Source organism: Sitophilus oryzae, unplaced genomic scaffold (genome assembly GCF_002938485.1).
Source record: "Sitophilus oryzae breed Bouriz unplaced genomic scaffold, Soryzae_2.0 scaffold_179_pilon_pilon, whole genome shotgun sequence".
Classification (NCBI taxonomy): Eukaryota; Metazoa; Arthropoda; class Insecta; order Coleoptera; family Curculionidae; genus Sitophilus; species Sitophilus oryzae.
The window spans coordinates 10,418,773-10,434,634 of NW_022146501.1; the positions used below are offsets into that span (position 1 = coordinate 10,418,773).

The 15,862-nt window shown below is 32.0% G+C and overlaps 1 protein-coding gene across 1 annotated transcript in view; it reads left to right on the forward strand.

The window, feature by feature from the left end:
* Window positions 1-15,862, forward strand: part of LOC115882775 (disintegrin and metalloproteinase domain-containing protein 10-like) — a gene marked incomplete in the record, with an annotated part of 294,844 nt that overhangs the window by 252,786 nt on the left and 26,196 nt on the right.

Sequence of the window (15,862 nt, forward strand, 5' to 3'; positions counted from 1 at the left end):
ACTTAGTGTTAATTTAATAAAAATAAATAGACAATGGAAGTCCGAAATTCTTTTAGTTTTAGGAGAAAACGTGTATCATATTATGAAAGATTATGATAAATAAGGACTCTGCTGGTACATTAATGAATTTAGTGGTAAAAAAATTTCGTCTGTCATTAATTATATTGCACAGTCAATGTCTGAAAGAATAAATTATTATACATGGTAATAATTTAAAAAATTGCAATCGGACATAGAGAGACGCTGGTTTTCACGATAGCACAATAAACATTTATTATATTTCTTTTATCTAAGAGAAAGCCAAATTTGCTAGTTTTTAATGTTCGATTAATCAACGATGTCTCAAAAATTATTTCTATGATTTAAAATTTTGCAATAAGTAAATTTTTGCTACTAAAGATGCTACTGTTCATGTTGTATCCGTGTATGCTAAATTTTAACTAAGAAAAAATACGAAAAGAAGCATCTTTTATGTATATATTACAAGTAGTTTATGTTTTTTACTAGTTTCCACATAGGCGAGGTAATTGCGAATCTAAGTACAGCTCCGACTAAAGCATCTAACCGACAAATTGCGCCTTAGAGGCTTCGGACTAAACCTAAATTACACGGAAATACCGGTAATTCAATGTAAAATAGAGCCGGTCAAGATGGAACGCCATTATACCGATAACTCATTCTTCGTTGGATTCAATTTGTGCTGCTTTCGGAATAGTTTTGGAAGCTCTAAATTGCTATTTAGTTTCTTGGGTTTTAATAACCGAAACACGGCTACTAGTGAGAACATACAGGATGAGTCTTAAATAAGCGCAAATATTTTTAGGTGTAGTATATTTTGACCTTTAGAGAAACACGTTTATGAGTTTCTTTGCGAGAAAAAATCGAAAATTCGAAATTTTTTGAAATATTTCTGATTTTTTTAATTTTTTGTTAAAAACCCCAATATCTTCATAATATGGCAACATATATATTAGATTAAATTTACAGGAAAGAAATCCAGAAAAGATCCGGTGGTTCTCAAAATGTAAGCGAAAAATCATTTTGTTTTTCAAATTTTTAAAGTAAAGTATTTCCGTTATTTTGAAAAACGGCAAAGAGAAAACATGTTTCTTTTATCGAGTTCTACCAGGTCTGAAAATATTTGCACTTATTTAGGACTCGCCCTCTATAGTTGATCATGAGCTATTTTAAGTCTTTCTTAAACATTGAAACTATAATATAAAAATTATAAATAGTGTCTACTGAAATTATGAGAGTTTTCCTAATTTTACTATACATCATACCAAATAAACTTCTAGTGACGTGATTAAGATTGAACGGCACAGCGCTGCCGACTTTTACATAGTTTCTTTTAATCAAAATATTTTAGTAAACAAAAATGAATTAATTATAAGTATATGAAAAGTTATTATTTACATCAACAAAATTCCCCTCCCTAACAACACTTAAGGGACATAAAATGCCATTATTACTGCTTTCCCGTTCGAAATATTCTAATAAGATTGTGATGATTTATGGCTGTTGCGCTGTTTCAGCATCTTGTACACTTTGCACTAAAAGCGGTTCTAAAAAGAATAATTTTCGACTGCAAGGTCTGCTAGCAACAAATTTTAAGCATAAAGTATCACCACATAATTCACTTAAACCAAAAACTCGTAATACAAAACTAAAGTATCAAAATGAATAAAAATATCAAGAAATAAATAAATAAATGTAGCAACTTAACATTTTTTACAGCAGAAGTATCACCTGAATCATCAGCGGGAAATTTAAATTCCAGTTAGTCAGCCCGGCGCCGAATACGTCCATGGTTGACAACAATGCATTTAACAATCGCGCCCTCAATGACGTATCTAAAAGTGACCATGTTTTTCGTTGTTGTGCTGTTTGATGTCATTTTGTTCCAGCTTGTTTTCTAAAATTTCTTTATGGTTAAAACAGTTTTTATTGTTTTAAAAACGATTAACTAATAGTACAGCTAACAATAGTACAACAAATATGCACAAATGAACCAAGAAACAGCTTAAAGAGGACTGTTAAAAATACTGCGATATTTTCATAATATTGACAAATATGATAAACTTTTCTTTAACAACACAGAAAACGATAAATCTACAGAACATTTCCCAGTCTTTCTTCTTGTATGTATGTTTAACTACGATCGAAATCCTTTTTAAAATAAATGGCAAAGTACACACAAGTCGCAGACCGCAAGAAAACGTGAAATCCTCTTTTATAATGTCGTTGTTTCACGTGTTTGCGATATTTCTTCCTCTCTCCCGAGAACATTAAAAACACATTTCCGCTCGTATTTTAGTCATTTGGGCATGTCGAACCGTCGAGATTTTCGAGGAAAAAGGCGAGTAACTCGGTTTATATCGTGTTCCGGTTGAGATGGAGCACAGAGAAATTTAAATAAGAGAGCGAAATAAGTCAAAAAGGATGGAGGGTTTTGTCTTTAAGCTTTTTGAATTTTTTTGTAGATTTTTTGTTCAAAGTTTAATAGAATGATATATGAAACTGTTAAAAATGTGACTTTCGGTGAATTTCTTTCATTAGTCAGTTAACATCACTGTTATTACCATCATTACTGTAAAATTATACAGTATGTCCCCGGATTGTCTTTACAAGAGGAAAAACTTTTTTATTATTGACATGTTGATAAAAAATACATTCTTCATTAAAAAATTTTATCGTTCTAAAATCGTTAATTCCATTTATGCTTTTCCAAATTTACATACCGTTTTAGAGAAAATTAAATAAACATGGACATATGAAATTTAAAGGCGTTCTGTGGTAATATAATTTCGATTTCATTCTTTGATATAATAATAATAATAGCTCCCGTATATAGCGTTTAACGCCTTGGGAGTAGCAAGGTACAGCTTGCTATACTAGACCCAAACTATTTTTATTTTACTAAAAATAGTCGGCTGATGAAATGCCGGGTGTGGGAATCGAACCCACACCTTGAGATTGGTAGACGAGAGCATGTACCTCTACGCCACCGGGCACCCTCATTCTTTGATTAATATGGTAATTATTAATTTTTATTAACTTCCTATTTTTTGCTCTCCTTAAAGTATCACATTTTCTGATAACTATTATCACGATTTCCGTAGCATTGAACTAAATAAATTTTGTGCTTTTTTAACATTTTAAAACAGCAAAAATGTTCATCATCATCATCATCATCATAAACTAGGCACTAAAGTCCACTGCTGGACGTAGGCCTCCCTCGTTTGCTTCAATAACTCCCTATTTTGAGCTATTTGCATCCAGTTACTGTGGATACGTCTTAAGTCGTCATGCCATCTGGTTAGAGGACGGCTGGTCTTGGTCTCCATTATATTATTTTCTTCGTCCATCGGTCATCGTTTAGAATTTCAATGTGCCCTGCCCAATTCCATTTCAAAGTAGTTATTTTCTGTATGGCATCCACGACTTTAGTTCTGTCTCGTACTTTGATATTCGGTACTTTGTCTCTCAGATATAGCCCCAACATTGATCTTTTCATTGCTCTTTGCGTTATTTTGATTTTGCTTACTGTTTCTTGGTTATTGTTAGGGTCTCCGCACCATACGTTACAACAGGTAATACGCATGATTCCTTTCTCTTTAAACATGTCCATAGGCGGCCCAAATCAGTTCTATCCGTCTGTGAAGTTCGCAAGGTTGGTTATCGCGGCTTATACTTATTTCGTGTCCGAAGTACTTGTAGCAGTTGTTTCTTCTATTTGATATTGGTGAATATAACATATTCCAATTACTAGCTTTGTCATCCTTTGGGTTTTTGAGATGTTGATTTTTAGTCCCATTTGTTCAGAGGTTGCATTCAATTTTTGTAACATTTCTTGGGCTTTATTTACGCAATCGGATGTCAAGACAATGTCATCAGCAAATCGCAGGTAGTTCAGGTTTTCGCCATTTATATTTATACCCAATTCGTTCTATTCTATCTGTTTGCTCATTATTAAATAATTTTGGAGAGATGGTAAGACCTTTTTCTATGTGGAAGTTATTAGTCTCTTCATGAAATCTAACACAAGCTGTAGCGTTCTCATATATGTTCAGGGTGTCCCACTAAGAATAGCTCTCGGCTGTATCTCGGAAAGTATCAGCCGTATGGCCTGCGGAAAAATATTTATAACTAAAGAGAGAAATTGCGGGAAATTATTATCAAGTTTGTAGAACGGCCGCTAGAGGGCGCAACTGGGATAAAAAATAAGAAAAAGGTGTTTTTATACAATTTTGCATAGATAACGGGTAGGAAATAATAGCTTTATAATCTTCAGTAAATTCTTTTCTGCCAAAATAAAGTGGTGGGGGAATGTTAGATCTATTTTTATTTAAATATTAATAACTCTGGACTGGATGAACGGAATCCAACAAATGGGGGCTCGTTTAAAAGAGCGTTTCTTACTCTATATTATACGGTATAAACAATAATAATAAGCTTTTGAATGTAGACGCTAGGGGGCGATGTCTTACAATTTAACAATCGTTGCACGTTTTTTCAAAAAAAATTAAATGCGATAGTATATGTAATTTTAGCTGATAGCAGCGTTTTTTCTCTTTTGAAGAAAGGCATTTTTAGAAAAGCAATCAAAAGATAAAAGAAATCGCTGCTGAAACTATCGAAATGTTGATATAGTAATATTTTGATGTTTAAACTATCCCTTTAAAAGCAACTTTTTTCCAAAGCCTACCATGACTTCACTGAGGCATCATTTCTTATTCACTGTCATTGATATCTTAATTATTAGAAAAGATTTTAGAACAAACTAATCGTTTCTATCTTATTTTGTATTAGAATATAGTCATAATCAAGAGGGCTACTGTAACCGTGTTATAAAAATAAGTTAATTAAGGGCTTATTTTTTCTATTTATTATAATTCTGCTAATAACTTTGGTTTTAAAAAATATATCGAGATGCGGTTTTTGCTGATATTTTAGGCTTGTATTACTCTTTAGCATCAGCTAAAATTACATATACTATCGCATTTAATTTTTTTGAAAAAAATTATACTGTTTGTTAAATTGTAAGACAGCGCCCCCTAGCGTCTACGTTCAAAAGCTTATTTTTATTGTTTATGTGGTATAATATAGAGTATAGTCTGTCCAACGAGAAGATCCTTGACAGTGATAGATGTGTCTGTCATTTTAATTTCAAAGTAGTTTATTTTATTTTTACAAAGAAATAAGTTGGTACAACTAGAACGCATAGCAGGAAATTATTATATTTAAAATTTGACTACCAAGTGATTACTTCAAAATATTGTGAAAAAACTGTATAAAACTGAAAAAATGTAATCGAGTTATTTAATTTAATAAAAAACGGTATGTGTTAATACAAAACAAACAAGAACAAGACACCACATACCAAAAAAATATAAAAAAGAACTATTTCTCACTTTCAAGTTTTATGAAGCTTCCCGCATTTATGATTATATTTATCAATATAACTTATGTACAAATAAAAATTTGTAATATTCCGCAGGAATAAATAAAACAACATAAATAAAACAAACTGTTTTATTATTAATAACACTTACCAAATTTTGTGGGTACCTTAAAGGTTGATTAATTAACTTTAATCTTAATTTTTTAAACCAGTACCTTTGGCCGACTCTAGTTCGTCTATCTGTCTCTTTCCATCTTGAACGTTTATGTATTTGGTCCTTTTCTGACGCCATTTATTCTAAACTGGATTGGAAATATCTGTAACTGGATTAAATCAAACCGGAGAACGGTATTTCCGAATTTAAATGGACACAAACATTTGATTTTGTCGTATTATATTAATAGCTAGATTATACAGTGACTGAGTCAAAAAACTCAACAAAGAGAACGTTTTTATTATTATGTTATTGGAAAGTATTTTTAATTCATTATTATTTCATTAATACCAGTAATATACAGGGTGATCCGAATTGTATTTCGGCAGCATATTCTTCAGATAAAAATAAGTGAAAAAGTTCGTATAAATGTATGTTCTAAAATGCTTAGTTTTGGAGACAGAGAGTGTAGAGGTTTCACTTTTATTTCGATTTATTCCAAATAATTTCTGAAAGTAACGTCAATATTTGGATGAAAGAAAATTGGTGTCTGGAAGTTTTTGACATGAGAAATTTGATTTTGATGTTAATATGACTTCTAGTTGTAAAGGGCGCTACATACATATTTTTAACTGGTTTGAAGAGTATTAACTTTTTGTCCGTACCTGTATAAAACTACTGAGTAAAAAATATACATTTACGATGCTTTTTACGTAAAATAGGTCTCTTGGTAAAAATCGCTACCAGTAATGATTCTCGAGATATTTAGAATCGAAATTATCAATACCTGTCATCATTGACATTAATTATACATGCTAACTAAATAGCTATTAGACTGAAATCATAAATTTGAAATGTTTTTGTGCTAAAAGTTCAACAGAAACTGTTTTATTATAATTTTTTCGAAGAAAACTTTGATTAATTTAAAAAAATAAAAAGTTCCCAAATTTATCATTTCAGTCAAATAACTATCTACTCAACATGTTTTTTTTGTCAATATTGACATGTATTGACTATTTCCATTCTAAATATCTGGAGAACGGTTGCTCGAAGCGATTTTTATCAAGAGACATTAATTTATTTCGCAGAAAGTCACGGAAATGTTTTTTTTTTCACATAATAATTTTATACTGGTACGGACGAAAAGTTATTACACTTCAAAACAGTTAAAACATATGGAGGTGATGCCCCCTACAAATAGGAGTCATAATCCAAATCAAATTTCTCATGCCATAAAAACGTCCAGACAGCAATTTTCAACCAAATATTGACGTTACTTCAGAAATTATTTGGAAAAAATCAAAATAAAAATAAAACCTACACCATGTATCTCCGAAACTAAGCATTTTAGGACATACATTTATACGAACTTTTTTACTTATTTTTATCTGCAGATTATACTGCTGAAATTTAAGGAATACAGTTCGGACCACCCTGTATAATCATATCTATCTCGTCTATGAGCATTATGTTTCATATGAAAGGCATTAGTATCTATGGCGCGTTCCCAACAGATTCGTAGCTAACCTTGAAAACACAAAGCCAGACACATTCTAAATTCATTACACATTCTTTAAAACGTCTTTAGTTATCTATTAAAATTTTTCGAAAAATTCTGAAATAAGGATAAGCTAAAGGTAGAATTGTACGATAATAGTTACCTAAAATTCAAAATTTGAAATTTGTGAAACTTCTACAAGTATCTGGGAGTTTTGAGTCATTGATGAAAATAATGAAGTTTAACTAGCAATAATTCATAAACTTTGAATTATTGTTGTTACACTGATATAAAAATGAAATCAGACAATAGTAAATTGATTAATTCTATTTTATTTCTTTTTCTCTAATGGAAAGTCAGTTAGTGGTAGCGACCAGAAAACTAACTATTAGTTAACTATCCATTTTCATTTTTTCCTTCCATTAGAAGCTTAAAGCTGCCTAAAATTCAAAATTGGAAGTTGTCAAACTTCCAAATAAAATACCTTAGAATTTTGATTGAAATTAAAGAATATGATATATATCTGACAAACCAATGTTATTCATATTCGCTGAGAAAAAAAATTGTGTATGCACTATGTGCGCATATTTGAAGTTCAATTTCTTATTTCCGTCTGTCTGTCTGTGCCTCTGAGGACTCCATTCGGTACATCTATTCACGTGCCAAGTTTGGTTCCTACCGACCCATAATTAAGAGAAAAATCCTGATGATTTCGTCCATTTAGAGGCATCGGTTCGAAACGTCGAGGACGTCATCCTGTAGCCCGTCCCCAATTATGCTGCAATCGACCCACATTTTTCTTCAGTATCAAATCCTTAGTTTCACCCTGATGAAGATGTAAACGAAACGTCGTATCCAACTTTGCAGAGCGGGACCGTGTGTATCGTCGCTCACATAGCCTTCCCATCAAATTTGGTCGTGATCGGACGACATCAACTTTTGACGTTTTTTACGTCAAAAATAACTGTCTCAGTGACATGTGTCAAGTGGACCTTGGTCCAATCTATCGACAAACCAAATTTCAATAAATCGAACGATTTTTTTATTTGATTCATTGATGACAATTGGTTTTGTAGTGCACGAAACATCGTCAAAATATCGTCAAAAGATTCGAGACGGATTCGAGCCCCTTCTAGATTCCAAATTTCGCCCCCTAGCTCACATAGGGCCCAAGTTATGACGCTCCAAGATCGTTACTACTTTTCTTCTCGCGTCTCGTGCCTCTTGGCCGTGAATTTTTACTGTGTCACGGCCTTGATTTTTTACTCCCAGCGCGCGTAAAGAAAATTCACTTCAAAAAACATTTAATATTTGAATAAATAATAGTATATTGTTTTATTAGGAGAAAAAAATGACACTTCTTGTGGCGAGGCTGTATGACGACATACAGCCAAGGTACAAACGTAATTTTTACTCCGAATAGAACATGCTATTTTTTTTCAAACGCCACAAATAATTTTTTCAACAATTTCAAACCTGCCAGATAATATAAAAATATTTAAAAGTCATACCTTGTATTTAATTATATATCGAGAAACTATGGTTACGGGCTCGTTGAATTTGACACTTTATGTCAGTTTAATAATATATTATCGTACTTTTATGCTTAGGCGTAAAAGTGCTTTACTTTTATGCCTAGGCGTTAAATGAATTTTTTATATTGTCAATCCCGTCGGAAAAATTAATACTTTTGTGACGTTTGAAAAAAAGTAAAATTATTCTTTCAAATGCTGCAAAACTAAAAAGTATTGCAGAGTAGAAAGATTAAATAGGGACGAAATACTTTACCCTGCTTAAATTTTTAACGTTTTCTTTATTTGGGGCTTTACAGTGTTTTACTCGAACACGAAAAACAAATAAAAAGGGATTGTTTCCCGGAGTAGGGGAAGGGAATAAATTCAGAGTAAATTTAAATTGGAAAGTGCCGACGAATGTTTGTTATATAAATTCAGCTTGATTTTCTTTTTAAAGTTTATAGATGTTTATTTTTATGCTTAGTTGCCATCAACTTATTGATTCATTCTCTTCCATATACATTTTATTACGTAAAATCGCTATTGTTTCAGTTAATCATTTTATAAAATGATAATAAATAATATATAGTTAAAAATAAAAATCACGTTTTTGTAACAGGTCGAACTAAAAAGTGAAAAATCATTTAACACCGTAAACAATCATAACGTACCGTGCTGGCAACTCTTAATTTTGGGTCGGTATTTATATATGTGGAAGTAAATCACATAGGGATCTTATTAAGTCGGAGTGAGAGAAATGCGACGGTGTGCTGTTGCAGCGTTGCCACATTTCTTCGTTGCGCCTTTCCCTATCAAGTAAACTAAAACTGATGTTATATATAATTTTCTTCATTTCGCAAAGCATTCAAATTTTATTTACTAGACAAGGCTTTCTACGCCGCAAATGACTGATATTTTGACGATCGAAACACTGGTCTAATATTTGCTATTACTATATTTACTGTAAATATAGTAAATATTTTTGAATCTTATTTTTATTTTTTTTATTCTTTGACATTGTAAACATTTATAAATGTTTATTTTAAACAATAAAACTGACAATGTAATTTGTATAATTGTTTTGTATTCTCTTTTGTTTGTTTACTTTACCTTTGTCTACAAATTGTAAATTTTTTTGACAATAAATGTGTTTATTTATTTATTTATTTTATTTATTTATAAAATCACGATCGCAAACCGCTTATTTTTAAAATACTTTTTTTCCTTGTGTGCTAGGAAGTAAATTTTCATGCATGTTTTCATCGATAGGTTTGTAGCTTCTGAATAACGGTCTAGGTAAAGCATCTAGCTCATTTACCAGCTCAGAATTAGAATTTAGATTTAGAGACTCGCATTTTTATTGGAGGACACTGTCATATTTATTTCAAACCAATAATCAACGAGAATATTCGTATAATTTAATAAAATTACTATAAATCACTATAAATAATGAATTGTTTGTAATTGAAGTGTAATTTCTGTATTATTAATCTGGTAAATGATGGAGATAAACAATTGGGATTGATTAAAATTTTATTTTAAGATGAAACTTTTGTTAAGAATCTATGTTTAACAACATTCTGAGATTTCGAATAATAAATTGAATAATGACAAGACAAGTGACATCTGTCTAAAAAAGACAGCGATTTAGAGTGACAATTTGGTTATGTAAAATTTAGAGTGACAGTTTTGATTATGCAAAAGAAATACATATTCTATGAGTTTATTGGTTGCCTAACGATTAACATTAATTTAAAAATAAATCCCCAACATGAATAATGAACAAAACATTTAAACAAAAAGAGACCACTTTTTTTTATTTTAAAATCACATATCTCTTGGATCAATAATATACTCCAGAATCAAGAGAATATTTTTATCTGTGTATATCTAGTTTATGGGACGACCTAGCGTAAGCAATATATTCCTCAATTACAGAACAGCTCCTACGTTCGCTCCCCAGCCATGCATATGCAAGGAATAGAGGAATATTTCCGAAACGTAAACAACGCTCCAGACTGTATGACAGGGTCCCGCAGGAACCGAGGCTAACTGCTCCCATATATAATATGGCGAGGCAGCGACCGGGGCTGTCTTGAGCAGTGGCTTACGTGTCGTCGCCATGTTTATTAGCCTATTCATAACTGAATGTCGGCGTGTGTTGTTAAGAGAATGGACTTGTGTGGCAGTAGGTTGTGGGTGGTTAAAAAAGGGAAATACTAAAATACTATATAAAGAGTTTTTTACGGAGCGACAGGGGCGGATACAGGAATTTATTTTAGGGGGGGGGGGGCAAAATAAAAATTAATGTAGAATATGCTTTTTAGGGCGCCATTTTTAACCCAAAAGCCTAATATTTTCCACAATTTACAGATTTTAGGGGGGGCCCGGGCCCCATCTGCCCCCCCCTCTGTATCACCCCTCTGTATCCCCCTCTGTATTGTACCGTGTGGTGCATCGAAACACGGGACATAGGAAATCCCAGGCTAATTTTGAAAAGGTCAGATATTATCTCCCTATATGATTTTATGCAAAAGTTGTATTAGTCTTTTTTGAAGAGGCGGTAAAGTTGTACCTTTGTGTAGATTTTTGTTTCATTCGGAATAATCATTTAAAAGTTATTTGCAAAAATTTACATAAAAATTAGTAAAATTTACAATGCGACCCAGAGAAAGCTACAATTAAATACATATTAAAATATTCTTTATGTTGAAGAAAAGAGAGACATTGACTTCCGTTTGTTACGGATACAGTACGAACGACTTCTTCCTGTGGAGCACACTGAAAACCGGTCTTTCTGTGCATATTGTAACGTTTTTAGTTCGTTACATGTATTTTTTATATATGATTTATATGATGTCTGGCGCATCGTCATCGGATTCCATATCGTTCAGGCCTGATAATTTATTTGGCACGCTTGGCGTAATTTTTACGTTCCCCAGTCGCCAACCCTGTTATCGTTTGACACAACCCTGTTATCGCTCTGAGGAGGCGCTGTCAACATCGCTTCTGTCAACTCTCTCCGTGCTTAACCTGACTTTGTTTTGCCGCTCTGTTGTATCCCGGTTTTAGAAATGGTGATTATTTAAATCTTGCTGTATAATTTGAATCAGCTGCTATTTCAAAGCAACAGGTAAAGATGAAATATTTTCCTTTTAGATTCGATATTATTACTGCATATTTTTAGGGTAGAGTTTTGGATGTCCCAACTTAACTTGTATTTGTATTTTGCTGGCACGTTGGCGTCCCTTTTCTTTTGTCCTCCAGAATGTTACATGGAAGAAAGGACAGTTTCTTTGTTTATTATTGAGCCCTCGGAAGTAATTCGAGGTAGGTTTATTTTGTTTATTAGACCTTGTTTGGTTTTAAACAAGAGTTTCATATTTTTAGGGTCCAAGGTACGGACTATTTACAAGGTACGGGCATTATCCAAGGTCCTAGTAGTATCCAAGGTACGGGTAGTGTTCCCCTGTACCGTTATCTTATGGACGTACATTATCTTATGGACGTACATTATCTTATGGACGGACTGTGTCCAAGGTACGGGTAGTGTTCCCTTGTACCATTATCCTATGTACGGATGTCCTGTGGACGAGTGTCCCCAGTAGGAATGATTTTTCTTGCATATAAAGTGCCCCAGCGTGGATGTAGCTTGAGCCCCATGTTGCTTCGTTCCCATCCATAAGCTAGTTAGTAGTTACGGCTGAGTACAGAGATGCGAGACCACCTCACGCTGTTACTGTTTGAAGCAAGGATAGCTTCAAGAACAGCTAAGTTTAGATTTAAGTTTTAGCTTACATTTAACATTTAACACATTTTCAGTCTTAAACAATAGCGTACATCTTAAGTAATATCGGACAGACTATGTTTAGTGGTTAGATTGTTAAGAACATTCATGTCGATTTAATATTTAAAATATGATTTAGATCTTAGGTTTCATTACATTACGTCTTGTAATGGTATTACTTTCATAGATATTTAGTACAACTCTTAACACCATTTTTTTTTGACATATAACTACTATATATATTTATTAGAACTCTACAATGTCATGTACCAGGAAAGAACATCATGAATAAATATAGTCATTAGTTTTAAGTAATATACAACTGTGTTTTCTTTCTCTGTACATGCCTGGCGCCCAATATCTGTATTTTTTTGCTTATTGTTATTGATTGGCTTTCTCTCTAGTGAAATACCTTATCCACGACTGCTCTCTGATGAAAAGCTGCCGTTCGCAGTGGTAATGTTTATAAACAAAACGTTACATTAAATACATAAATTTAGATGGACTGAAAACGACACCTCTGAGGAATGCTAAAAATTCTCCCCTTAGCAGTTTTGTATTGTGAGGTGTGAATTTTACAATTCTTTGGGGTATTGTTTGGCTGTGAATGTGGAATTATGTAAACATTTTATTAATTAGTATAGTTTAATAAAGTTCCTTTTGTATTACAAATATTTTGATTATCCCTTTAATTATCCTGTGGAAGTATGTGGTATGAGCGATGCCTGCGAGTGATCGAGTAATGAAACAAGTCAAACACCGCGAATACTATTCTCAGTTCAACTAATTCTTTTGTAGATGATCCTAACCTAACATTCCAATTCAGAAAAAAATTAACCACCTTTTTGAAATTACAGACATTCTTGTAAACAATAAAAAATGTGACATCGAATTTGACAATGACAAAATCATATTTTTGCTGGTATTTTACTTGTAGCTTTCCCTGGTAATCCCAGTAATTTGACGGTAGATTTTTGCAAATAACTTTTAGATGCCTATTCCAAATAAAAAAAGATTCTAGACGACAGTACAACTTAACCGCCTCTTCAAAAAGTCTCATACCATTTTTGCATAAAATCATCTGGGGAGATAATATTTGACCTTTTCAAAATTTACAGTAGCAATTTTAATATTTTAAATAGAGCACTCGGTATAATTTTACATTTTTGGAAACAACTTTTATTTCTCGTAATTTTTCTACTAACTGGTCAGTGTATTTATGTTTGAGTTTAATTCCATTGACCTGATCTCCACTGTATTTATTGTGAACATTAGTACATATATTTGATATCAATTAAACTTTTAGTTACGTAATCGAGGGCGTAATTTTTAAATCCATTGTTGTCAACCCTGGACATATTTGGCGCCGGACTGACTAACTGGAATTTAAATTTCGCGCTGGAGATTCAGGTGGTAGCTCTGCTGTGTAAAATGTCAAGTTGCCACTTTTGGTTGAATTTATATCCTGACATTGTCATTCGTTTTGACACTTTAGTTTTGTATTACGAGTTTTTGGTTTAAATAAATAGTGTTCTGATACTTTAAGCTCAAAAACGTTTACTAGCAGACCTTACGGTCGAACATTGTTCTTTTTAGAACCTCTTTTAGTGCGAAGTGTACAAGATAGCTTAATAGCCGTAAAAAACTCATCACAACTTTATTAGAATATTTTGAACGGGAAAGCGGTTAATGTCAATTTAATGCTGTTAAGAAGGTGAGTTTTGTTGATGTAAATAATAACGGTTTATCTATTTATCATTTATTTTTGTTTCCTAAAATATTTTTATTAAAAGAAAACATGTAAAAGTGGGCATCATTGGTGTCTATGAATGTTGACAAATTTTAGACTGGCGACAATATAAATATGATATTTTTTAATATGATTTTATATTTTTTATATTACTGTTTGAGTAGCGAAATACCAATACCATAAATGTATCTCTTATTTCAACGGTATGATTTACACTCGAAAAAAAAGGAACAATCAAAATATTTTTCTCGTAAATATACGCAGATTTGTATTTGCGTCCTTTAATTCTTTACCATAATCGATAAAATATAGGTTTCTCTTCCTATTCCCATTCCCACATATCCTTCGGTCCCACTGGGTATTTCAGCAATTCATCATGGTTTTGCGGAAAAAAATCTGCAAAATATAGCCATCCGTTTTATTTCGGAACGTGAAAGGAGTTCATAAATTTGATTTTTTGCGCTTTAAATGATTGAAAAGTGTTTTTAATTGCTATTGTTTACGGAGAAAATGTATCTGTAAAAAAAGTGCGAGTCGGTCTCGTCCCCCGAGGATTCTGTACAAATTTGTAGGTACATATAAATAGACTTTAAATAAAGACTACAGTATGTCCCGGATTGTCTTTACAGACGGAAATTTTTTTTTAATTATTGACATTTTTAGAAAAATACATTCTTCATTAAAATGTTTGCTCGTTCTAAAATGGTTAATCGCGTTTATGCTTTTCCAATATTATTTCCATACCGTTTTAAAGAAATTTAAAACAAAACATGAAAATATGGTTGAATTTTTTCCTAGTTCTAAAAATCAAGTTATTGAGGGTTTTGTTGATAATATTGATAGTTCTTAATTAAGCATTAACGCCAGGTAAAAAATTTATGTGTAGGAAATTACATGTATAAACTTGAGGTCTATGACGAATCAATTTTGGAATAAATATAGAATTAATGAAAGAATACCAATCTCAATCAATATGTCGATGTAAAGCTTCAAAATGAATCGCGTGCATCAAGATATACAGGATGGCCCGAACTGTGTTCTGGAAACTTTGGCAGTATATTCTGCAGATAAAATAAGTAAAAGAGTTTGTATAAATGTATGTTCTAAAATGCTTAGTTTCGGAGATACAGGGTGTAGAAGTTTCTCTTTTATTTCGATTTTTTCCAAATAATTTCTGAAATAACGTAAATATTTGGATGAAAGTTGGTGTTTGGGATTTTTTGACATGGGAAATTTAAATTTGATGTCAATATAACTCTTATTTGTAGGTGGCGCCACCTACATATGTTTTGACTGTTTTGAAGAGTAATAACTTTTCATCCGTACCTGTATAAAACTACTGAGTGAAAAAATATACATTTCCGTGACTTTTCACGTAAAAAATATCTCTTGGTAAAAATCGCTATCAGCAGATATTTAAATAAGAAACTAGTATTTTACTAGTTTCTTATTTAAAAAAAATTAAATTCTAAATAAATTTCATAAATTTATCTGCGAAAAAATGATAAAACAGTTTCTGTTGAACTTTTGGCACAAAAATATTTCAAATTTATGATTTCGGCTTAACTATTTAGTCAACATGTTTATGTCAATGATGACAGGTATTCATAATTTCGATTCCAAATATTTCGAGAACCATTACTCGTAGCGATTTTTACCAAGAGACTTTTTTTACGTAAAAAACGACGAACATATTTTTTACTCAGTAGTTTTATACAGGTATGAACGAAAAGTTATTGCTCTTCAAACCAGTTA